This window comes from Orbicella faveolata, unplaced genomic scaffold, assembly GCF_042242905.1.
Source record: "Orbicella faveolata isolate gen_17 unplaced genomic scaffold, um_ofav_v1 contig_48, whole genome shotgun sequence".
NCBI classification, from domain to species: domain Eukaryota; kingdom Metazoa; phylum Cnidaria; class Anthozoa; order Scleractinia; family Merulinidae; genus Orbicella; species Orbicella faveolata.
In genome coordinates this window covers 12,925,775-12,937,500 of record NW_028301578.1, presented here as the reverse complement: position 1 = coordinate 12,937,500, position 11,726 = coordinate 12,925,775, and the positions used below count along the sequence as shown (strand labels likewise).

General features: G+C 40.4%; 1 pseudogene across 1 annotated transcript; it reads left to right on the top strand.

The window, feature by feature from the left end:
• The first annotated feature begins 5,938 nt into the window (after nt 1-5,938).
• LOC110069759 (uncharacterized) lies at nt 5,939-10,865 on the top strand (annotated as a pseudogene). The gene is made up of 5 exons (XR_016204568.1): nt 5,939-7,289; nt 7,592-7,735; nt 8,406-8,536; nt 9,462-9,612; nt 10,320-10,865. The product of XR_016204568.1 is annotated as an uncharacterized LOC110069759 (transcript).
• Nucleotides 10,866-11,726: the final 861 nt, after the last annotated feature.

The window sequence follows — 11,726 nt, the reverse complement described above, 5'->3', positions numbered from 1 at the left end:
GTTACTTCTTGATGTGGAGAATTCAGCTTAATTTTCTAAGGCGTGATTAAATTTGGCCGTTTCCTGGACTCCTGTCTTACTTTCTTTAGGTTTTACCGATGATTGCCAAAATCGTAGGCGTAGAAAATAGCGCTGTTAGTTACAACGTCATCGCCGTTATTTCCTATTCCATTATCCGTTCTCTTTTTATTTTCGGCTCTAGACGGTCTCTCCTCAGTTCATCTTGCGATTCATCGCGAGTAGAAGTGTTTCAATCAAGGCGTTGCCGTGACTAAGGAACAGCGCTTGGTATGTAACATTCATTCCTGTTAGGTAAATGTTTAACTCCGGAGTAATGGCATTTCTAACTTTCTTATTAGTTCACAATCTCCAGTAAACAAGGAGTAACCTAGGTTTTACCTTTTTGTGCCGAAAAATGAATTAGCAAGCTGTTGCAATTTCATATTCGACGACGAGGAATTTGTACAAAAGACTCCTTGAAATCGTAAAATTTGCTAAATACATATATGTTAAACTGCCAAAATCCAAAAGTAAGTAACTCTTCTAGATACAAAACGTTTCAAAAGAAATATTAAATGGAAAAGGTCTGTAATTATAAATGTACAGCATGGACGCCACATTTACGTTTTTATGCCGGAAAAGGAACTAGCAAGTTGTTGCAATTTCATATGAGACGACGAGGAATTTGTACAAAAGATCGCTTGAAATCGTAAAATTTGTTAAATACATATATGTTTAACTGCCAAAATCCAAAATCGAGTAACTCCTCTAGATACAAAACGTTTGAACCAAAACATTAAATGGAAAATGTCTGTAAATGTACAGCATTAAAGAGTGAATTCACAGAAAGATCCGAAAACCGCGACTGTTCAGTGCAGAAAGAGAAAACAGTTTTATTTTTACTAAACTATGCTAAGCTTTTTCTTCGATATATTAAAGGACACTTGTCATCTCTAGGGAATAAAGCTTTCAAATCAGTTAAAGGAATATCGGAGACGAGACAACAATTTCTCTTGAACGGATCAACTGAGCATAGGCTACTGGCAAAAAAAAAAGATATCTTAATTTGCCGATCAATCTTTTTCCCTGTGTGTTGTCCCTTCAGTTCAATGAGCTGATCAGTTAAGTTTTTAAGAAAGTAATTAATTTTAATTTAATTTTGCATGTGGTCTTGGCCAGCTCCAGATAGACAAATTAAATCGTTAATTAATTCTTGCTCTTTTTGAATTTTCCAGGAAACATACAGCGAACATAATGTTCAATTCTGCAATTATTTTGCATTGTTCCATAAGCACAAAAATTGAATAATCAGTTTTAAATCAAACAACGAATATTCACTCAATTATTCCGTGAGGGGGCGTTGGATGTTCCTAGCAACAAGTCTGTTACGTTATAAACATCACGTATCCAGCAAAGGGCAATTAGAAAAATTGTTTCATTAATATTTTAGAGATGAGCGACCTAGGGTGTTAGCAGGACCTCCCTCTTCCGCCTTGTTTCCTCTCGCCCCAGTTTTCGTGCGCCAAAATTTCAGAAAGTCGATCCTCGCTCGTACAGGAACGGTATTGTCTAAAGATCAAAACTGGAGAAAACTTGTTAGTTTTATTTGGGGTAAAATGAATACCTAGCAGTCAAGAAAAAAACCTCTACCCCACAGCAGTAGCTGTTATTTGAAAAGTTAAATACTAGAACCCACAGCTAAACCTGCGTTAAAATATTGATTTCTGTTTCTGACTGTTGTATTGTTATAATAAATTGTATTATCGTTTGTCTCACGATGTAGTCACTTGAGATGTAGATCGCGACGTTTCGACTGCTTACTGCTAGTCTTCTTCAGGCGATAAGGTCGACTGATTGCACGGTATCATTTATATCACAAAGGTCAGCTGTGATTGGTGCATTTCGATCCTCCTATCGTTCCGTTGTTCCGGCAAGTAGCTGTTCCCTCAGTGGTCCGCTGTTGTACCGTTCTCCTGTTGTTGTGTTTTTTGATCGTGGTTATCCATGCTTCAGGAATTTCAATTCCACTCTCCCTGTTGATGTTATTAGGGTGAAGTCTTATGTAAATAGCTTCCTTGACCCTACGTGTGTACCAGTGAGGATTTATTATTGCATCTACCACGATGAATAACAACAACCTCTTCCTCAACATGTTGTATTGTTGTTGTTGTTGTTGTTGTTGTGGATGTTGTTGTGGATGTTGTTGTTTCTCAAAATGAACTCACTGAGACAGAAAAACGAGATATTATGATGTGAAAAACCATGTTGCTGACGAGGAGCCCATGGCGCGGGCCCTTAGCCTCCATATGTATTATACCCTTGAGTCAACAACATTTCCTGCGAAAAATACTGTTTCCGTCGCGGGCCGCTTAGGCTCAATTTCACTCTTAAAAAAGAGGCAGACGATGTCGATACACCTTCTTTTGTACTTCGTTTGTTTCCATGATCATTTAGTGATCTCTTCCTGTTACTACAACCAAGGGAGGTTTTAGGTTGAATGAATAACTGCTAATATTAAACTTTCCTGCCCTTGAAGCCGTCGAATTTCTAAACTGAACCACGCAACATGGAGTCGCACTCGCGATCGAGCGCAACTAATTCGCTTGTGCTGCGCTGATTAGTCTAATAATGTAGCTTAACAAATATAAAGAAAGTCTCAGTGCTCTTTTAACAGGGCCTGTCTCAGGTGAAAACAGAGATAACAAAAGAAAGGCTGTGTTATGCGATTATCAAGTAACCCAGAAAACACTGGCTCAAACTAACAGTACTTGTCAAGGTCAATTTCATCACATAAAACGCAGCAACAAATTCAACTTTTATTGCTTGGTCATGGGCTCCTGTCGTGGCGCATACAATATGATTCTCATGGGACTTCTGTTTTCTGTCTGAATTTTTTTTTTCTAATATGATCTAGGCCGTCAGTTCATCTGAGATGGGAAAACTATCATTGTGTTTTGTTACCATCCTTGTTGCGTTTGGTCCGTTTTTTGGAAGCCAACAGTTTGCAGTTACAGAGGCACAGCTAAATGGTAAGAAACGAGCATGGGAGCGTGCGTGCCTGCGTGTAAGCGGGCGGGCTTGATTGTTGCACGCGAGAGTAACTGCGTGTTTGAGTAAGTAAGTCAAAAGTTAAGGACATTTTGATTGTTTTCATCTTTGATCGTCGTTTCCACTTAGTGGAAAGGTGAGACTCTTTTACTGAAACCATTTTCAAAAAAGCAGACACTTTGCATTAAGAAGTAAATTATGTTAGTCCAGGAATTTCTACAATTATTCCTTATATTGCATTTCCCAGCCAACCAGTTCAATATTCTGCACCCGTGGGTTCTGGATGGTACCTTTGCGACAGACTCACCTTTCCCAGGGTGTCTGCGGGACATGCCAGATTACGATTTTTGCTTTAATTTTAAATACAACCGAAAGACTATGAGTCTCTTGACCCGCGGAGGTAGGTGACTCCCACATGAAAAGGTCGGGAATGCTCGTCGTCCCACTTAAGGGCATAAAGCAGGAATTCTGGCCATCACTCACTTTTAATGCTGTAATCTGTTTCTTGATCTTAACTTTTAGGTGTCCCCAATTAGTGGAGGGTTTCATCCTCGGCTATTTTATCCAGACACGTTAATAAAGTTGTTTTTGTGGGCTGTTCATGACGAAACGCCATTATTTTTAGCTGTCAAAGCATGTTTTGAGAGTGCATTCAAAATAATAATATAACGCTCTTTGTCCCTTTTTTTAGGCTTGATTTCCACCGATCTCTCGAATCCGGCCAACTAGCGCGCCCTGTTCAGTTTTAAGTGGTATCTTTTAGGGGTTGAATAAGGCTAGAGCCACGCCCAGGTTGTTCCCCTTGAGGGGTTTAACTCAAATCTTCCGATAAACATCCTCGAACTTTTCATATGGGAGACCCCCGGGCTCTTGATACAGACCAATAACACTGATTGAGTTCTCTCCGAACCTTATGTTACAAGCTAAGTGGTAATATCAAACACGAAACACCGTAATAAAACACATTTCCAAACTCCGAGAATAGAGTTGAAAATACGACGTGTGGCGAAGTATTTTTGACAAACTTCGAGGTGTTTGGAAATGTGGTCAAACACTGTCTTGAGTGTTTGATATATCTTCTCAATCGAAACTAAAACTAAGGAGAAAACGGAGAAATAAAATCATAAAAATCTGTGCTAATTAAGATCAGACATCCAAACACTGTCAAGGTCATGATTTAGTTTGTTTTAACCTAATAAATCATTAATGGATTTAAGAACGAAGAATCTTGACCCAACCTTGTTCCCATGGTCTGTCTTTTTCCCGCCCTAAGACAGCGAGAGACACTGGGAACAAAGTTGGTAATGACCTGCAACTTCATTCCGAATGGTGTTTCCGAACTTCATGTTGCAAGCTAGCTAGATCAATAAGATTTTGACTATAATCTCTGTTTCTGTCAAAATAAGCAGATATCCTGAGACGGTAGTACCAGACGCGATTTGTAAAAATTTGTAACATTTTGCAGAGTACCCAGGCCCTTGTCAACCATTCCAGGACACTCAAACAACGCTGTGCTCTGAGTTTCAAACATTGGTGCAAGATTATGGTCCTAGATCAATTTGCAATGACTCCCGAGCATCGTGTTATATGAACGTCACCCGTCCTCCTTACAGCCGGAAGCATTTGTTATGGGGAAATTGTTATTGCGATCGATCCTGTAAAGAGATTGGTGATTGCTGTGTGGATTACGATAAGTGGTGAGTTTGTTGATCCCATTCCCTTCCCCTCCCCCCCGGTCTCTAAGAAAAAACGATGTAGTATTCTGGTTCACTGAATACCCCTTGAGCTTCTTGTTCGTGCTCGACCTTCTTTACGTTCACACGTTATTCTTTTCTGCATCATGTCACCTCATTTGTTTATTTTCCACAGGGAAAATAATCAAGGAAAATTGTGTTAAATGAGGCATTTCTTCCAGGATCTTTACAGCTCTTCACGAATTCACTGTCAATTTTTTATTGTTTGGCAGATTTCAAAATATCTTCTCTGATTTACGACACAAACGAAACCGACAAATGGACCTCAAACAGAGCGAATTAATTCGACCAACAATAAAAGACGTATCAGAACGATTGACAAACTTTACATCATCAAGTCTTACAGCCAATACCATCACGACTTAACTGACCAGTCAGCTTCAACAGACCAGACCTATAACACCATCGACGGCCAAACACTATTCACGTGACTCTAAAGATGACTTCCGCTAAGGTCGAAACTGCCAGTCTAAAGATGATTTCCGCTTAGGTGGTCGAAACGTCGGCAAACGTCACCAACAATAGTTCTTCAGAACTACGCTCATCCAGACTATCACACTATACAAAGTACTAGTACAAGTTTCATTACTTTAACCTGAACTTCGTCGGCGATTTAGGCAGCGATTTAGCGAGGAGGCAGTTTCCTCTGGGTCAGCAGAATATAGGTTTAAGACGAAATCCGATAGAAAATCTAGCAATTTCAGTTCTAAGTGGACAAAAATCTGGTACCAGAATAATGTTAAGTATTTTACAGTCATTTTTACATTTTCTTAAAGCTAAAGATGTAAATAATTGCCTGAAATAACACCGAAAACAATTTCCCTTTGGAACGAAAGAAAATAAATTTCAAATTTCAGAGAAATTGTGCAAACACAGGTAAAATTTCATCATCAGTTTCATTTCATCAGCACTTTCAAGTGACTCATGCGAAGTTCAACATTTGTTTTCAACGTTTGGTGTTGTTAGAAATATATATATATATATATATATTTTTTTTTTTTTTTTTTTTTTTTTTTTTTCAGAAGATATTTAAAACAGTCGTAGTGAAGCTTCCAATACGATGTAAATAATCTTGATACAAAGTTTTTGTCCGCTTGTTACTCTAACTTCCGGTGAATTCCGTCTTGACATGATTACATCATGCAACATGGAGGCAAAAGTTTGATTTTCTTGCTGCGTTTTTTGTAAGGCATACTCTTCACACGCCAAAGCCGGAAACCAAACCATGGAAACTATCCTGTAGAAGGGTACCCTCAGACGAAAAGAACTCAATCTTCGGCTACATCATGATCGACAGCTGTCCATCACCTTGGAGAAACGTTGATATTGCGCGTGCGTGTCTATCCACCAATTACACGGCTAATCCTGCTGTGGCTTTACCAGTACTTGACATGACAAGTAACGTCACTTATGCCAACATATACTGTGCCATGTGTCACGGCAGGTCACGTAACCTTCACTTTTGGAGTCTGATGGTCAGAAAGCCCGGCGGACTCGAAAATGTTACTATACAAGACATCAGATCTGCTAACGTATTTTGGGAAGTGTTTCCTGTTGGGAACGTAACTCCAGAAAAATGCCTTATCACACCATTAGAGGCCAACATGAGACCTGAAACCGAGATGACACAGTTGTGCCGCTCCTATGCAAATAGTATTAAAGTAGAGAGAGACGGGTTAATTTTTAAGAATACCCACTGCGCCCTCTTGTCAGATCCGAGTCTGGTAGTAAACCAAACTATTCTTTGTGGTTTGACTTGGCGTTTTCCTCCGAGATTGCGTTCTGTTTTTTTTACATTCTCAACTAAGGCCAAGACTCCAACTCGAGCTCCTGTCAAAATGACTGTGCACATGAATGTTCAGACCTGTCAGACAAACGAGGTTTACGACCCATTTCAGGAAAAGTGTCTGCCAGTTCACACCGGCCGTGTGAACACCGGCCGCATTAACAGCACCAATGCAACAAACAAGTGTTGGGGCCCTCGCTTTCCCTCGCGCGAGTTTCGTGTCTTAAGTAACAATTCCGTCTTCATAATACCTTACCGAAAGCTCTACAATAACGACAGCTTTACTCTGGTTAACCAAACGTTAATTTTGTGCTCCGCGAAATTCTCTCTTAACTACACCAGGGAAGCGACCCCGGCATTGACCCCGGCTGCTGAAGACCAGAAACCTCCCAATGACTCGCTTGTGCTCCGTATTATCACTTACGCTGGGTTCTCCCTGTCAATCATATCCCTCCTATTCCTGCTGATGACGTATTTCCTGTTTGCTGAGTTGCGGACCTATCCCGGTAAGAAAGTGATGCACCTGTCATGCGCATTGATAGCCATGCAGTCAGTGTACTTTGTTTCAGACCCGGATATTGTTTCCTCGGCCGTCTGTGCTGTGATGGGAGCCCTCTTGCATTACTTCGTCCTAACTGTATTCTTCTGGATGAGCGTTATCGCAGACGACACACACAGAGAACCTTCTCATCCTTGAGTAAGTAAATTTGAGCTGTTTTCAATTGACTGTCGCGTTTTCTTTGGTTTTGGATTGTTACGCTGCACGACTGGCTTAAAAAATAATCGCGCCACTTTGTCATTCGATCAGAAATAAAACCAAAACAAATCGTGTCACGCTCGCACACTTTTTCCCGCGCGTCGCTAATATTATCATTTTTATTATGATGATGATAATGATGATGATGATTATTTATATCATCATTTTATTTTTTCTTACAAAAACATAATCGAAACATTATGAAGTAGAACAATGGTTATTTTTAATTTCATTTTTTTCGCCAAGATGTAGATCTGCACAACCCACTTGTGATTAACTCACGACGAACGTCATATATTCGTGGCAATGTGTTTTCTTGGGGATTTCCTCTTGTTGTTGTTGGGATCTGTGCGGTTTTGCAAATGACAAACACTGGGAATGTTCATTATGGTAAGTTTCTTAGTGCACAGTACATTGAAAAGGCCTTAGCTTGAGTCTCGCACTTAAGCTGCTATCTAGCTTTTCGCTTTGGCGCACGAACCAGTTCACGATTTACGAATGTCGCGCATTGGTGGAACGCACGACGTGGGGGTTCGGGTTCCTCCTTGTCTCGGGGATGTCTCTCGCGGCTTCGCCACCCACGTTCCCAGCCCAAACACGCAAGAGACTGCTAGCAGGTTAGAGCGGCCTCAAACTTTCCATCGGGTTCTAGCCCTGGCCTGGGAAGTAGCGTTTCATTCTTGGGCGAGACATTTTACTCTGACAGGACGTCTCTCCATCTATATGTGTAGATGAGCACCGGAGAACCTTTTGAGCAACCCGGCAACAAAATGCTGGTGTGAGTACCCCTGCCCCTAGCCGCTGTTTACTAAAAAAACAGAAATAGTTTTGGCTTTAATTTCCTAGTGATAGAGTTGTTGGATCTAGGAAGATCAAAGAAGACTCTATTTGAAGGGCAGGTTTTGGAAGAGAGGGCGGAGCACCAAGCAACTTTTCAGAGTACTTCTCCTCCATCGGATAATGGCAATGAAACGCCACATTTCAAAACTGTTTCTAAATAGCCTCGCTTTATTTCATCTGGTATACCAGTGCTGCATCTAACAAACCATTCACCTCGCAGGTAATGAAGATGGCTGCCAGCTGTCTCTTCCAGCCCGTACTTTTGCTTTGGCTTTTCCCGTTACTGCCATACTTGTTTTCAACATCTTCGCCGTAATCCGCACAGTTGTTGCCATCAGACAGCAAGATCAGGTATGGACAATGAAGTACATTTTAGCCTCTTGAAATTTACTTGCGCTTTCTAAAATTTCCAAGTTAGTTTCTTGCCTAGTATTTTTGAAAAGTGTATCGCTGCTTATTTAGATAGGACGCTGGACTTTGAATTGCGAGACCTGCATTGAAGCTTTGTTGGGCTTAATTTTGTGTTCCTTGCCAGGACTACATTTCCTCTCACATTGCTTGTCCTCATGCCGCCCCATAGGAGTAATAACATGACATCATTGGAGGTCTGAAATAAAAATCTGAAAAAGGTATTTTAAATTGTCAAATAATGAGGTTGCCAGAGACTTTTCGGCACGGGCCCTTCTTCGGGGTGTTGAAAAAGGCTGTCACGAACTCGAATCACGTCCATAATTTTTTTTCCCAGTTTCCTTGAAGTTTGCCTGCCACGGATTAGCTTGGCAATAAATGGAGACTACCAGAACTCCTAGCTACTTTAGACTGTGGCTGCTGCACAGTTTAAGCCACGCACTAGGGCTTTATATTAGCTTGCTTCTAAATGTTTATTTAACTCCCGCAGTTTATTCGAACTTGGTGTTGATATAAAGCAAGGGTTTTTACTCATTTTATGGGACAGCAGTATATTACGCCATTATAAGAAGGCAGCTTATTATGCCTGGCATAAATATATACCTCAGGGTCTTATTAACAATTCAAGTCTCCTTGGAAAATCTGGCATTTACAACCTAGTTCCCAGGGCTTTTTCTTTGGAAATTAGGAAGGGCAGGAAAATTAGGGGAAGGCCCGGATGCTAGGCTGTGCAGTTTGGACGACACGAATTGCTTAACTTCATAATGAAAAAGGACAATTAGGGTCATTATTTGGAAAGCTTTCGGAGCTTGTGTTTGTACTAGGACTTTCCTCAGTGCTGTAAACCTTTCTTTCGTATTTGTGGAAGGGAAACATGCCTACTTACCAGAGAAGCCTGCCTCTGATTATGCTGAAATTGACAGTGGTCATGGGGATCACCTGGATCCTGGGATTTGCGTTGGGTTTCTATCCCACTCCATATTTGGAATATCCATTCGTCATCATCAACAGCTGTCAAGGTAAGTTTCCTTGCCCAGGCCCCTCTCCCCATTCACTCGTTATAGTATCATATCTCTGCAGGTTGTATTCAGAGTCTTGTCATGTGATATCAAATTCAGACTTGACTGTTTAACTGAGCGAGTGCACATAGCAGCGGTGGCATAAAGTTTAAGACCAAAAGCCAACCTCGTTCCCAGGCTCTCTCTAACGACAAGGGAGGCAAGGCAGCGAGAGCCTAGGATCGAGGTTAACTGAAAGCGTGCTGGCAGTTCCTACTTTACAAGTGCAGAGGCTCTGAACGATTTTTACGATCTTAACAGTTTTGATTTCTTTTGGTTTATTTTGCTATCTTAATCCGCAGACGGCCTCCATGAAAAGCACTTTTTAATGTTTAAGAATTTTTATTCCGTTATTGTGGTTAGGAAGATAGGTAACTACTTGATTATCGTAAATAGACTGATGAAAATACCGTGTATAAATAAAGTTATCGTATCGTATCGTACGTACAAAACGGTGGGAGAGAGGGTGAGGGTGTTAGGTTGGGGTTGATCGGTGTTATCCCCAAAGGTTTTTTTTTCAGGATTTTGAAAAAAAAAAATTCTGAGGGTAACAAAGTATTATTTTAACGTTTTCTTTGATTTGAAGGTGATTTTGACACAGCTGGTTGAGTATTGACCAGCATTTTGTACTTCAAATATTTCTAAACCATTTTCTCTTTAATCGTCAGGTCTCCTGCTCTGCGTCTCATTTGTGATCAAGAAACGAGTCTTCACTTTGTACAAGCAGAGATTCATTACTGCTACCAATCCTGCACCCGCGACAGAAGCTGGGTCGATTCCACAGCATTCTTAAACCTTGCCAGGGTAGAGTGAGGAAGCTCTGGCCAAACTAATAGCTTGGTGTTGTGAAAAGTTGCAATAACATTTCTGGTTACGTAGGGAAATTTCGTCCAAAAATTCGCTTCAAATCTTTGAAATTGGTTCGAAACTTCAACATTTCATTCCTGATGAAATTTCACTCTCGCTTTAATTTAAAAGTGACTTTCAATATATTTGAACAAGCACTCGAGAGGATTCACCGACAAGTTGCTTCACAACCAGGTTATTTTGCTGTAAAAATGCCATTCGCTGACAGTTAACAAGCAGATTTGTAAATGCTTTTATGTATTTGTTTTAGAGCTATGTACGTAACTGTAAAAATAGTTGATTCCACAAGGGACGTAGATAACCTGTATGTGTCATTAAAACAACTTGAGCTGTTTGCCTCATCAGAAGTTTGTGATTCTGTCCCTCAAGGACCTCTGGCGTTTTCTTCTAGACCCAGCTTTTTGATCAACACTCAACCTTTCTTCGACTGTTCAACCTGATTTAGAATCAATACCGTGACAACGACAATCACAAACCCCCACAGTTTCGCTAGCATTTTTAAATTTTTGAAGTGTTTGGGTGGTCGTTTGCATTTTCGCTTATGCTGGTGTCGCTGATACCCCGGATAAAGCGAAGATCGAGGGGCAAATGTCGAAGTGTTCCGGCTTGCAGTTGGCAAACGTTCAATGCGAAACTTTCCACCTAAAGCAATAGATCCTGAAAATGAACTTAAAAAGTAAATGCATTTGAACAAAAGCGGTTGACTTTTAGACGGCATCTTGGAAATGGCATTCGTTCGGCCAATTCCTCTTTGAATTACTCGTGAATGATTAATTGAATGATTGTTAAATAATTAGCTGCTTGATTCATTCCTGGTTTATTTATTTATTTATTTATTTATTTAATCTATTTGCTGTGGTTTTAATATTTGCATCCCTTTTACAGTTTTATGCGATTGCGGGCCAAAGTGCTTTAATGTTTTCTCTTTAGGACGTGGGGAGAGCATTTAACTTTTGCCACATTTCCATCCATAAGGTTTTACTTTTCATTGGCTGCTAGGCAAACAAAACCTAAAATTATAGCTTAGCAAGTCAGCAATGGAGGATTTTCCCGTTTTATAGTCCTCATAACATGGTACCTGGATTTTGGTGTCAGCCGTCCTCAACAAATTAACTCAACTCGTTTGCGCAGGAAATGTGAAAGACCTCATGCATAGTTTATATGGGCGTTTAGTTCAAATTGCATATATCGGTAACTGTGTAAAGTAA